The sequence below is a fragment of the Eulemur rufifrons genome, chromosome 28 (genome assembly GCF_041146395.1).
Source record: "Eulemur rufifrons isolate Redbay chromosome 28, OSU_ERuf_1, whole genome shotgun sequence".
In the NCBI taxonomy this organism is placed as follows: domain Eukaryota; kingdom Metazoa; phylum Chordata; class Mammalia; order Primates; family Lemuridae; genus Eulemur; species Eulemur rufifrons.
Window position 1 is genome coordinate 12,899,849 of NC_091010.1, and position 14,188 is coordinate 12,914,036.

The window sequence follows — 14,188 nt, forward strand, 5'->3', positions numbered from 1 at the left end:
CCCCCCCGCCTACCACTGCCCAGAGCTCCTGCTGCCCCTGCTGTCTACCGTCTACCGTCTACCGCAGTGTGTCCCAGGGCTCCACATGGGCTGAGCTAAGACCTCAAGCTGAGTTAGGGAGGGGTGCACATTCCAGGCAAAGAGGACAACAGAAGGAAAGGTATGGAGGCAGAAGCAAGTGCAGGAAGGCAGAGGGGACAGCAGCAAGATAGGAAGCAGGAGTCAACAATGGGCCAGGGTCGAAGTTGCCAGAATGGTCCCGGTGGGAGATGCTAAGGCCAGACACGCTCCTTCCCAGACACATCTCTACAGAGCAGGGGTCTGGGGTGGCTCCATGTCAGCCAGAGACATGTCAACCATTGCGTCTTCAGTGGGCATCCTGGGGAAGCCAGAGGGCCACTGACCCGCAAAAGGGAGTCCAGAGGAGTGAGAGGCACTTGTGCCCCTGGTTACTAGGGAGCTCATGGGAGACTGTCCCATCCTGGTTTTGCATGGGATACTCTTTGCCAGCCATATGCCCTCTCCCTCCCCAGGAATGAGGCTGCAGGTGTCCACACATGGGGTAGAGCCCTAGAGCTCACCAGACCCCAGCCCTAGCCTGCTCCTTGTCTATGATGCGGTACCTGAGTGTCAGCCTGCACAGAGGGCCAGGAGCTGCACAGTGGCGGCCCCAGACATTTGATAAACGAATGTGAGAGGCCCACCCCACCACACCCCTCCTCATCCCATCCTAAGTCAGGTGCAGCCCAGGAGCTCCCACCAATGCGGGCTTGCAGTCTCTCAGATCCAAGCCCCCACCCCCTCAGGGGACTCGGGGTAGGGGGAGCTGCATTCACCTGCAGCCCTCGCTCATCCAACAGAGAGCCCCTTCCCCAGACCCAGCCCTCCAGCCAGATGCAGTCCCTAACAGATGTGAACACCCTGCTCACAGACACACCCATTTCCAAGAGCAGGTTTTCTGGCCTATAAACTTCTTCCCTTACCCAGCAATGAAATGAAATTATGATTGATTTTCTCTGTCTGGGCGTCACGGTGCATTTAGCACCCTGTACACCCAAAGAGAGGAGGTGCTACCTCCCAGGATGCTCCTGGAGACTGGGCTTGGTGCAAAGGCTGCCCAGGGGTCCTTCAGATGAGGCAGAGACACAGCAAGGGCCCAGGATCCACTGCCCATACTCTGGGCAACCTTGAGCAAGGTCCCTAACTTCCCAGAGATTCATCTGGAGAATAGAGAGGGACTCAGGACTTCGATGTAGGGGGACAGGAGAGGGAGTGGGATGGAGCAGAAGCCCCAAGGGGAGGCCCCCAGAGGAGCAAGGGGACTTGCATGTGCCTAACTGTTGCCAAGCACCAGGCCTGTGCACCGCAGCACCACACACACCTTACTGGGGGGACAGGCAATGGAAAGAGAGGGAGGTGGAGTCGGGGACAAGGGCCTGAAGATCAGAGGCCCACAGAGTGCATGCCACCCAGGATCAGGACAGATCAGTGACAGAGGGGGAGGGAGGGAGAAGGGGCCTCAGAGATCAGAGGGGAGGGGCAGAGCCCAACCAAAGAGGCACATGTGCTGTCCTCCTGCCACCCACTCCTCACCTGTCCCCAGCTTGTTGGTGATCTACACAGGACTCTGTGAGAACGGGGTTCTGATCCCCACTCTACAGATGAGAACATCGAGCCTCACAGCAGTAAAGTCACTGGATACTTAATGAATGTGGAAGGCTGAAAAATGCCCCCAAAAGATGTCCGTGTCCTAATCCCTGTTACTTGTAACTGTGACCTTCTTTGGAGGAAGCATCTGCAGATTTGATTAAGTGCAGAATTTAGAGATGAGGGGATTGTCCTGGAGTGTCCAGGTGGGCCCTACACGCCATCATATATGTCCATAGGAGAGAGGCAGAGGGACACTACAGGGGGAGGCAGTGTAACTGCAGAGACAGCCTGGAGTGGTGCGGCCACAAGCCAAGGAATGCGGGCAGCCACTGGCAGCCAAAAGAGGCAAGGAGCAGATTCCGCCCTGGAGCCCCTGAGTGGAGTGAGGTCCTGGCAGATTTCAGACCTCAGGCCTCCAGAACTGTGAGAGAAGGATGCCTGCTCTTTGACAGCACCCGTCTGCGGTGCAGTAGGCCCCCTTATCCGCAGTTTCTCTCTCCTCAGTTTCAGTTACCCATGGTCAACTGTGGCCTGGAAATATTAAATGGAAAATTCCAGAAATAAACAATTACAAGCTTTAAATTGTGCACTGGGCTGAGCAGCATGATGAAATCTCCTGCCGTCACACTCCATCCTTCCTGGGACGTGAATCCTCCTTTTGTCCAGGTAACCACACAGCAGATGCCACCTGCCCATTACTCACTTCGCAGCCATCTCAGCTACCAAATCGAAAACACAGTGTATATACGGTTTGGTACTATCTTCAGTTTCAGCCATCCACTGGGGGTCTTGGAATGTATCCTCCAAGGATAAGGGGGTACCCCCATAAATTGATACAACAGCCACAGGAAATGAACAGAGTGAAGAAATCAGGGCATGAGCCCAGATCAGCCTGGCGTGGGCCACCAGGGCCTGTGTGTGGGACAAACTCCAGCTCATTTGCAGAGAAAGACCCAAGGCCAGCAGGCCCAGCCCTGCATCAGCTCAGGCCTTGCACACTCACCTTGGCAGCCACACCGCCTCCTGGAGGCCATGGTGCTGCGCCAGCCTGAGGGGGCCCACAAGACACAGAGGGTGGGAATTAGTGGCAGAAGCCTCTGGGACCAGAGCACATGCGCCCAAGTCCAGCTGCAGTGGCCTCCACTCTACACTCCATTCCCACGTAGCAATCCACCCCAGCCCTATTTCTTAAAACACAAAAGGTCCTTTGTTTCCTATATACAAAAGCTTCTTTTAATGTCTGGTTCGATTTAGAAAATGCCAGAAAATGTGGAGAAGAAAATTATGATAACCCATAACACCACCTCCATGTTCTTCCCATGTGGCCCTTTCAGACCAGTGAGTCGTTGGCTGAAGCTCTGCTCCCTGACGATGAAGGCAGAGCCTCAAGAGAAAGACTTTGCGCCTCCGCCTCACCCTTCCTCCTACCTGGAAAGTAGACGGGCTGCCATCTTGTGACCTTGAGAAGCCGAGCGTGGGATGCACAGCCTTCCAGGATGGCAGAGCAGGGGCTCGCTTTACCGGCCCCGGACACATGAGCCAGCTAAGCCCCCATCCACGTCAGCTTCTGCAGTGACGTTCCCAGTTATCTGTAACTGAACACAAATCCTAACTGATACCACCAACCAGAAATAGCCGCCGTTGGCACTGTGATGTTCTTCCTGTCCTTTTTTCTATTCACCTATTATTTTGAAATACAAACAGACAAAAGTATCACTACCGAAAATTAATTTATTTTTCGCTTCTTTCTTGCCTATCTCCATCTAAAGAAGAGAAGCCCAATAAAGAGAGGGATAGTATTTGTCTGGTTTACAATTTTAGTGCCAGCACCCAGAAGAATACCTGGCATGTCTAATACATGTTCAATAAGTGTTAAATCAATTAATTAATTAGTAAGTGAATGAACATTTTAATGTGAGCACTTCCCCCTGCTATGGAATTCTCTTCTGAAAATATAATTTGTAATGGCTGATTACATTTCTAGCCCATGGATCTAGCATACTTTATTTAACCATTCAATTGCTATTGGACATTTTTCCCAATTTTCACCATTCTACATGATGCAACCGTAAAAATACTTCTACATGCATTTTCAGCTTTTATGCAATTACTTCTTAGAATAAATGCCTAGAAGTGGAATTTCTAGGTCAAAGGTTATACCTAATTTAATTCTCTTAATAGATATTTCCAAAATTGTCCCAAAAAGCTGTTTTTTAAGCCGATTTCCACTTCCATGAGCAATTCGTGAAAGTGTTTGTTTCTCTGCACCTTCACCAACATTAAGCATTATTAATTTTTCATTCTGGTAAGTGAAAAATTGTATCTCAAAGTTGTTTTAATGTGCATTTCCTGCTCATGGGAACACTGAGCATTCTTTTGCCAGTTTGTGGATCTTCAGCAGGTCACTTAAGGTAGGTGTCCTGCATCTGCCCTCCTCTGCTGCAGATATGTGACCACAGAAGGTTGGGTCCCCTTGGCCTACCTAGCAGTGTCGACCTGTGTCCACGCCCCTCCAGGAAATGTGGGGGAGGGCAGCCAAGAACTAGACCCCTGAAGTCCATGAGATTCCTGGACTGCAATCATGACGGGAAGCTGGATCCACGCTCCTAGTCCCCTGCTAAGAGCCATGGTGGGTCAGACAGACACGTGTCCTAATGTGACGCTCCAAGCCTGGGCGTGGGGGTTGGGGTGGGAGGAGACCTTGGGGAGGCCCAGGCTATTGGGGCCTGGCAGAGAAGGGAAGCTGATGCCAGGCCCTGAGAAACCTAAAAGTCTGTTAAGGGCTTCTGATATACCCAAGCTAGGTTTGACTAAGGAGGAAGGCGAGGTGGAGGGGAAGAGGGCTTGGGAAGTAAGGGCCGTTGGGGGGCGGAGGGGTCGGGGAGACATTCCAGGAAGCAGGCCCTGCACAACCTGCACAAGCAAAAGCACCAAGCAGGGTCAAGCTTGGATCAGGACCACACAGCAGCCACCGCCTCGGCGCAAGCCAGTGCATCCGGGGGCCACACTCCTGCGCCATCAGTCCCACGTGCCCAGACACGCCCACACACAGGCGCTCAGGGGCTGCCCGCCCCCCCCGCCCCCCCCCCCCCGGCTGGCCCAGAAACTTCCTAATGAAGGCGAAATGCGGGTTGTTAAAACATCGGACCCTCACTCTGTGGCTGGCCTGGGCCAGGCCCTGAGACACCGCGCAGTTACCCGGTTTCACAGACGGGAGGGTTGTGCACCGCGCGATGGGCACGGTCAAGGGCCTCCAGGCCGCGCCACGGGCCGAGAAAGAGCAGAGGAGGAGGCGGGGCGCCATGTCCCGAGAGCGCCCCGGGCTGCACAGAGACAGTGGTCTCCGGCTCCCGTGCCCACCGTGCGGGACCCGGGGCTCCGCGGGCGGCTCCGCGAGGCGCGCAGCGAGGGCGCGGCCGGGCGCAGCTTCCCAGGCTGAGCGCCGGCGCCGCGCAGGGCAGCCGCGGTGCCATGCTGCCCCCTGCCGGCGGCCGTGGGAACGGGCCGGCTGCGGCCGCGCGAATCTCGCAGGAGGGGAGGACCAGGGCGAGGACACCTGTGTCTCCACTTGGGCCAGGAGATTGGAAGGCCGCTGGGCGGTGCAACGCCGAACAGGGCCTGGTCTCAGGGAAAATAACAACACCCAACCTTTACATAGCATTTACTGTGAGCTGGGCACTGTTCTAACGCTTTAGACATATTGACTCATTAAATCCTCAATGCTTCTCAGGGAGGCACTCCTATTATTCCCATTTCACAGGCAGAAACGAGGTGCAGAAGTTATGTGACTTTCCAGCTAGTAAGTGGCAGAATGGGATTTGAACCCAGGCATTCTGGCTCCAGAGCCCTGCGTCTTTGAACCGTTAGTCAGAAAGGCCCCTGAGGGAGCCTGCCTTTACATACCCAAACTCGGAGTCACTTCCTGCCAGTTTCTAGAGCCCTACCCGGTGGCCAGGCCACTGCTGAACAACAGCAGGCAGGTGTCCTGTAGCCTGGGCTGTTAACCACCCTCTGCTTGGGCCACATGGATGGGCTGGGCCTGGATTTCCCTCGGGTCTGTTGGGGACCGCCCTTGAGCCTTCCCCGGGAGCCTTAAAAGACCAGGATCCCAGGAGATGCCAGAATCCAAAGTAATGACTCCAATATCCTCTTCACGGGCCACCCAAGATCCCAAGCAGGAAGAGAGCCCGGGCGGGCCTCAGACTTTGTGAAGAGCTCACTGTGTGAAGTGTCTGTCCTGCAAGCCTCAAGTTCTTGCCTCTTCCCCTCTCATCCTGATTACTCCAAAAAAATTAGGCTCAGGACTCTCAAAACCATACTTCCAATTATGACAGTCCTGTTTAAAACCCTCTACTACAACTCAACAACAAAAAAACAAACAACCAAATTAAAAATTAGGCAAAGGACTTGAATAGACATTTCTCTAAAGAAGGCATATGAATGGTCAATAAGCACATGAAAAGATGCTCTAAAGTCATTAGTCATTAGGGAAATGCCAATGAAAACCACAATGAGATACCACACCACGCCCATTAGGATGGGGACTACCAAAAATGAATAAACAAACAAATAAAACAAGGATGTGGACAAATTGGAACTTTTGTGAGATATTGGTGGGATTGTAAAATGGTACGGCCACTGTGGAAAACAGTATGACATTCCTCAAACAAAAATAGAACTACCGTATGATACAGCAATTCCACTACTGGGGATATATCCAAAAGAATTGAAAGCAGGGCCTCACAGAGATACTTGTACACCCATGTACAAATATCACAGCAGCACTGTTCACAACAGTTAAACGGTGGAAGCAACCCAGGTGTCCATCAAGAGAGGAATGGACAAACAAAATGTGGTCTATACATACAATGTATTATTCAGTCTTAAAGAAAGGAAGTTCTGACACGTGCTCCAACATGAATGAACCTTGAGGAAATCATGCTAAGTGAAGTAAGCCAGTCACAAAAAGACAAGTACTGTATGATTTACGCATGTGAGGTACCTAGAGTGGTCAAATTCAAAGAGAAAGAAAGTAGAATGGGGGTTGTCAGGAGGAAGGAGAAATGGGAGCTGGTGGTTAATGGGGACAGAGTTTCGGTTTGGGAAGATGAAAAAGTTCGGGAGATGGATGGTGGTGATAATTACACAACAACGTGAATGTACTTAATGCTCCTGAATTGTTCACTTACATTAGTTTATGTTATGGATATTTTATTCACAATTAAAAATAAAAATAATATAAAATAAAACACAGTCTTTACTGGCCTCTCTGTGGAACAAAGGTCAGACTCCTCGGCATTTACACTGTAGTGAACATCTGCAGGATTGGCGCCCAGCAGGGTCCCCTCCCCTGGGACCTGCACCACCAAGAACACACAGGGCTGCAGCAGGAGTAGCCAAGTTCTTATAAGTCCCTGCCCCTGACTATGCCCGATTGGTCTGGAGATGGCCATCAACTCCAAATAAGCCAAGCAGTGCCCTCCTCCGGAATGCTTTTAACTAGAAGAAAGAGAATCAGGCTCTCTCAGGCGATGGGGATGTAAGATGTGAACTCAGGCCAAGTGGGCAGACATGGTCCTGCTGAGTGGAGGGAACCAGAGAAGCAGAGACAAGAGGTGGTGGCTGTTCCCCTGCCCTCCCTGCTGTTGCAGTGTGAGTTTCTGCCATGTGCTCTCATCACTAGCAATCAAAAGATTACTGCCCAGAACAGAGACCCTCCAAAGGGCTCCCAACTCCCCTATGTAAAACAGTTCAGTAACAGTAACGAGCCACTCTATTTCCCTCCTCCCAGCCTCTGCTGTTCCCTCTCCTAGGAATGCCTTCTCTCCTGAGTAGTCCAATAAAAATCTACTCGCTTTTAAGACAAAGTTCAAGCTCCACCAACCAGGAAGCCTTTATTACCCACAGTCCCACATGGAAGTGACCCATCCTTGTGCCACCTGTGGCTGTAGCACTCACCGTCACACACGTTTGCTTCCACGACTGCCTCCCCACCCAGGTGAAAGAGTCTGAAAAACTGAGGCTCATCTTTGTGTCCCCACTACCCAGGACAGGGTCTGGCACCTACTCTGTGCTCAATAAACACTTACTGAATGAATACATAAATGCAAATAAATATCATCAACCCTCTTGTACAGAACAGACAACTGAGGCTCAAAGATGTGGAATCCCAGGTCAGCCCCCTACAAACTCTATGCATCCCCTATCTGATCCTAAACCCCAGCCCTCTCCAACCCCTGAAGCCCACCCACTGTGCCCTTGCAACTCTTGGTTGGTGAGAAACTCATAGTGGAACAGTGGAAAACCAAAGACACAAAGAAAAATTGTCAAAGCAGCTGGAGAAAAAAAAAAAGACAGATTTCTTAGACTGACAGCTAACTGCTCAACAGCACACACACAAAAAAGCAGAAGATAATATAATAGAATGATAGCTTCAATGAGCTGAAAGAACATTTCTACCCTAGAACTCCACACAGAGGAAAAAAAACCTTTCAGGAATAAAGATGAAATAAAGATTTTTCAGGCAACAGAAGCTCAGAGAATTAAATCAGAAGCAAATATTCACTGAAGCAGGGGTCCCCAACCTATAGTGAGTTGTATAATTGTTTCATTATATATTACTATGTAACAATAATAGAAATAAAGTGCACAGTAAATGTAATGCACTTGAATCATCCTGAAACCATCCCCACCCCTCCCCAGTCCATGGAAAATTTGTCTTCCATGGAAATGGTCCCTGGTGCCAAAAAGGCTGGAGACTGCTGCACTAAAGGAGATGCTAAACAAGATACTTCTGGCACAAGGGAAGTGATCCCAGATGGAAGGGCCCGTACACAAGAAGAAATGAAAGGCAAGGACCATTTAAATATGCAGGAAAATATAGATGAACACTGTCTAGAACAGTAGTGCTTATGGAGTAAAAACAAATCAGAATTAAAATATCAGGCATTGTATGTATGTCTAGGAATATGGTAAAAGTGTTGGTTAACTATAAACTTTGGTAAATTTATTATGCAACTTTTAATTTTGAGGGAAAACACACACACAAAGGGAGACAGGATAACTTCTGAGGGAAAATGGTATGATAAAATACAGTTAAACCCAAGAAAATATAGTTAAACCCAAGAAACCAAGAAAAAAGAAATACAGAACAGAGTGATAAACAGCACAAAATAAAATGGTATTTTTTAAACACAAATACATTAAGTATAGCAAATGCAAGAGAAATAACTGCTTTAGTTAAATGGCAAATGATAATAAACAGTATTTTTTTAAAAATCCAACTACACATCATTTATAAAAGTCACCTCTAGAACGTAAAGATAAGGAAAGATTGAGAGTAAAAGGAATGAGAGTAATATAAGAGTAATGTGCTATGTGAACATTAACCAAAAAAGAGCTAACATCAGACAAAATAGATCTTAAAGCAAAAAAGTATTATTAGAGATAAAGAGGATAAATATGATGATAAAAGGTTCAGTTTACCAAGGAGATATAACAATTTAAAATCTGTATGCACTTAATAACATACTCTCAAAATATATAAAGCTCCAAATTATAGAGCTACAAAAAGAAATAGACAAATCTAAAATCACAGTGGGGAATTTAACACAAGTCTGTCAATATAGATGGAAAAACCGGTCACCGTTCAGTGAAGAAAGAAATAATTCCTGGCCGGGCGCGGTGGCTCACGCCTGTAATCCTAGCACTCTGGGAGGCCGAGGCGGGTGGATTGCTCAAGGTCAGGAGTTCGAGACCAGCCTGAGCGAGACCCCGTCTCTACTAAAAATAGAAAGACATTATATGGACAACTAAAAATCTATATAGAAAAAAAAAATTACCCGGGCATAGTGGCGCATGCCTGTAGTCCCAGCTACTCGGGAGGCTGAGGCAGTAGGATCGCTTAAGCCGAGGAGTCTGAGGTTGCTGTGAGCTAAGCTGACGCCACGGCACTCACTCTAGCCTGGGCAACAAAGTGAGACTCTGTCTCAACAAAAAAAAAAAAAAAAAAAAAGAAATAATTCCTACAATATTATTAACACATTTGATCACTGGACACATAGAATTCTGCACTCAACAAGGACAGACCATACGTTCTTTTCAAGCATACATGAACATTTACAAAAAGGCCATGCTTCAATGAAATAGTAGTAAACATGATTCCTGACAACAGTGTAATTAACTTGGCAATTGATAATGACAGGATAATTAGAAAATCGCCATATATATTTGAAAATCAACAAATACCTTCCTAAACAACTCAGTGTGAAAAAAGAAAATGATAAATGGAAATTACAAATATTTAGAACAGAAGACTAACAAAAATGTCACACATCAAAACGTGTGCTGGGGGTGGGAAGGTTGCAGTGCCACAGGTAGCTCTCCCTTTGCCTGTCTCTGAGTGGGTGGGCCCCCTTGCGAGCTGCAGTGAGCAGGCTAGGCAGTCCTGAGCGCCCTTGCATCCCAGGTGATTGTAAAGTGCTGATCGGTTGCCACAGGACATAATTGAACCAGAATGGGAAGATGGCAGCAAATCCTTCAGGACAAGGTTTTCAAAACAAAAATAGAGTTGCAATCTTGGCAGAACTGGACAAAGACAAAGAGAAAAGAAAATCATTTATGCAGAACCAATCTTCAACAAATCATCCTGGAGCTGGCATCGCACTCTCCAGATCTTCTCTGAATAAGGACTTCCGGGATCATGCCAAGCAGCAGCACGTTGCAGAGCAGCAGAAGGCAGCTTTGCAGCATGCTGATGCACATTCATCTGGTTACTTCGTAACTCAAGACTCTGCATTTGGGAATCTTATTCTTCCTGCTGTACCTAGCCTTGACCCAGAATGAAGGAAATATTTGTGATGTACGCAACTTTGTAATATCAAAAGCCAAAGCTATTATCATTCAGTGCTGTACACTGACTTTCAGAATTTCAGTGAACTTTTATATTTTTTGCTTGTTTAAAAGAAAGCAATATGTAAGTGAAAGCAAAAAGAAGGGTAACTAGGATGATGAGAGCTTTGGAAGCTGTATTGTCTGACGAATTGATTATGCTGCCCATGGCAGCAGCTGTTTGGAAATGCTGTTTGATTTTAACTATAAATCAGACTCTGAATTGGATGGTCACATAAAATCACACCTTAGCCTCCAGCAAGTTTAACTGAATATATCATGTCTACAGTAGATTTTCAAGAGCCATTTATAGTACTTGACTTTAAAGAAATGAGGGTGCTTTTTAAACATGTGAACCAGTAGGCTTAAATAACTTACATTCACATGTGATGTTTGTAGGATTGGTATCAGTATACCTTTTGAGTTTATAGCTAACATAGGAACTTGAAATATTCTTTGTGAACTCATAAGTACTTCCACTATTCTCAATTCTAAACAAAAACCCAAGATAAGACTAAATTACCAGTCTTAAATATCTTTTATAAACCTATGCCGTTATAAATGATGTGATTAAAGGCTAGTAAAGACAATTATAAGGAATGAATGAATAAATAAATAAACAAACAAAACCTGTGCTTCCCTCTAAGTAACTCTTAGGGTACTTGGAAGGAAATGTATAGTCTTGAAGAGAGAAAGGTGGAAAATTAATGAGAAAGCATCCATTTCAGACATTAGAAAAAGTAAAATAACCCAAAAAAGTAAAATAAAAAATAAAGAGTACAAATTAATAAAATATAAAACAAACTTAAAATAATGCAATAGAGAGATCAAAGCAAAAGTTATTTCTTTGAAAGGATTAACAAAATTGAAAACTCCTGACAAGACTGATCAAAATGAGAGAGAGACAGAGAGAGAGAGAAAAAACAAAAATAACTAACCAAGAGTAAGAAAAAGAGAAGTTACCTAAAGATCCTACAGACATCAAAAATAAGATATTATGAACATATATTTGAAATTTCAGATGAAATGGAAATTTCTTTCTAAAATATAATTTACCAAAACTTATGCCAGAAGAAATGGAAAATCTGGACTGTCCTATAATTATTAAGGAAATATAAATCCTCCAAGCCCAGATGGCTTCATTGGTGAATTCTACCAAACATTTAAGGAAGAAATGATGTCAATACCATACAAATTCTTCCAGAGAACAGAGAAAGAGGAAACACTTCCCAACTTGTTTATGAAGCTAAAAAACTCGACAGAGACATTAGATAAATGAAAATTACAAGCCAAATCACTTTCATGAAAGTAAATGAAAAAATTCTAAATCAAACATTAGCCAATTAAATCAAATAATATATAAACAAAATACAAATATATACTATATACTACATAATCCATCATGACCTAGTTTTATTTGTTCTAGTAATGAAAGTTGGTTTAACATTCTTAAAAAAAATCAATGATATTCACTATATTGTAATGAATTGAAGGAATAAATGAGATAACATTTATAGTAGCATCAAAATAATGAAAACCAGGACAGGCAGAGTGGCTCATGCCTATAATCTCAGCATTTTGGGATGCGGGAGATCACTTGAGGCCAGGAGTTTGAGACCAACATAGCAAGACCCTATGTCTGCAAAAAACAATTATGCAGGTGTGGTGGCGCATGCGTGTAGTCCCAGCTACTCCAGAGGCTGAAGTGGGAGGATCGCTTGAGCCCAGGAGTTCGAGGTTGCAGTGAACTCTGACTGTGCCACACTGCACTACAGTTTGGGCAACAGAATGAGACCCTGTCTCTAAAATATATATGTACACATTTTACATATATATGAAAACCTATGGCTTATACGGAACAAAAATGTACATGGAAAAATTATAAAAGATTATTGAGAAGTACTAAACAAATCGCTGGAGAGATATACTATGAATAAATATTGGAAGAGTAATATGGTACAGATGTCAATTTCAATAAAAAACCCAACAGATGTTTTGTGGAACTTGTCGAGTGATTCTAAAATCTGTAGGGAAGTATAAATGACCAAGATAGCCAGAACGCTTTTAAAGAAGAACAAGATGGGCAGACTTATTCTACCAGATATCAAGACCTATTACAATGCAACAGAAATTCAGACAGTGCAGCACTGACCCACGGATAGAAAAATAGAATAGAACAGAGAGAGCACCCAGAAAGGACCCTTGCATGTGCAAACAGTTGCTATCTGGCAGAAGTGGCACTGCAGAGCAGAGGGGAAAGGACATCTTCTTGATAAATGGCACTTAGATGTCCATTAGGAAAAAAATTAAAATGGATCCCTACTTCACACCACACACTAAATTCTGGGTGGATTAAAGACCTAAATAGAAAAGACAAAAGTCATAAAGCTTCAGAAGATTAGAAAGTTAGAAAGCTCCTATGACCTTGAGGGAGAGGAAAACTTAAGATTCAAAAAGCATTAACCACAAAGGGGGAAAAAGCTAGAAAGAGTGAAAACAAAGCCATGATGGGAGAAGATATTTCCAAACTATGTAACTGACAATAGACTAAAAGAGAAATACAAGCTGGGCACGGTGGGTCAAGCCTATAATCCCAGCACTCTGGGAGGCCAAGGCCGGAGGATCACTTGAGGCCAGGAGTTCCTTCGAGACCAGCCTGCGCAAGAATGAGACCCCATCTCTACAAAAAATAGAAAAACTGGCTGGGCGTGGTTGTGCACGTGTAGTTCCAGCTACTAGGGAGGCTGAAGCAGGAGGATCACTTGAGCCCAGGAGTCTGAGGTTGCTGTGAGCTATCATGACACCACTGTGCTCTAGCCTGGGCAACACAGTGACACTCTGCCTCAAAAAAAAAAGAAAGAGAGAAAGAGAGAATATATAAAGAACTTATACAAATCAGTATGAAAAAAGCTACCCAATCATGGGGGATGAAAGACGGCTACAAATTCTTTACTATTCCTCTCATTGAAGGGTGGAATCTAATTTCCCTTCCCTTGAATCGGGGCTGGCTTTAGTGAATTCCTTGACCCAAAAAACACATCTAGGACATTCAAGATTAGGTCAGAAGAAGCCCTGCAGCTTCTGCCCAGACCTCCTGCAACGCTTGTTCTCCATACACCAGCTGCCCCCAGACTGCCCTGTTGTGAGGAAGCCATTCTCCAGCTATGCCAGCCCCCAGCCATGGAGTCATCAAGCTAAGGACAAGTCCTGCCCAAGTTGAAAATCCATGAGCGAAAGAAGTGAGTGTAGCTATTTCACCTTTTTAAATTTGGGGGTGGTTTGTTATGCAGCAATAAATAACCACCGAACAGAAAAATGGCCAAAAGACTTGAACAGGCACTTTTCAAAAGAAAAAAATCCATTCATGATTAAAGAAATGCAAATTAAAACTAGAGTGGGGTGCCATTACACACTCATCAAAATAGAGGAGTGTAAATTCATACATCCACTTTTGAAAAAGTTTGGCATCATCTCTTCAAGCTGCAGATACACATACCCTCTGACTTAGCATTTCCAATCTACCCCAATAAGACTTCCACACATGAGCACACATGACCGACCCACAAACATTCACTGCAGCTCTGTTTGTGAGGGCCAAAACCTGCAAACAACCCCAATTTCCACCTGAGTGGGATGGGTAAATAATGTG

At 45.6% G+C, this 14,188-nt stretch overlaps 1 pseudogene; it reads left to right on the plus strand.

Moving 5' to 3' along the window:
• Positions 1–10,173: 10,173 nt before the first annotated feature.
• On the plus strand, positions 10,174–10,494 carry LOC138376549 (SOSS complex subunit C pseudogene; annotated as a pseudogene).
• Positions 10,495–14,188: the final 3,694 nt, after the last annotated feature.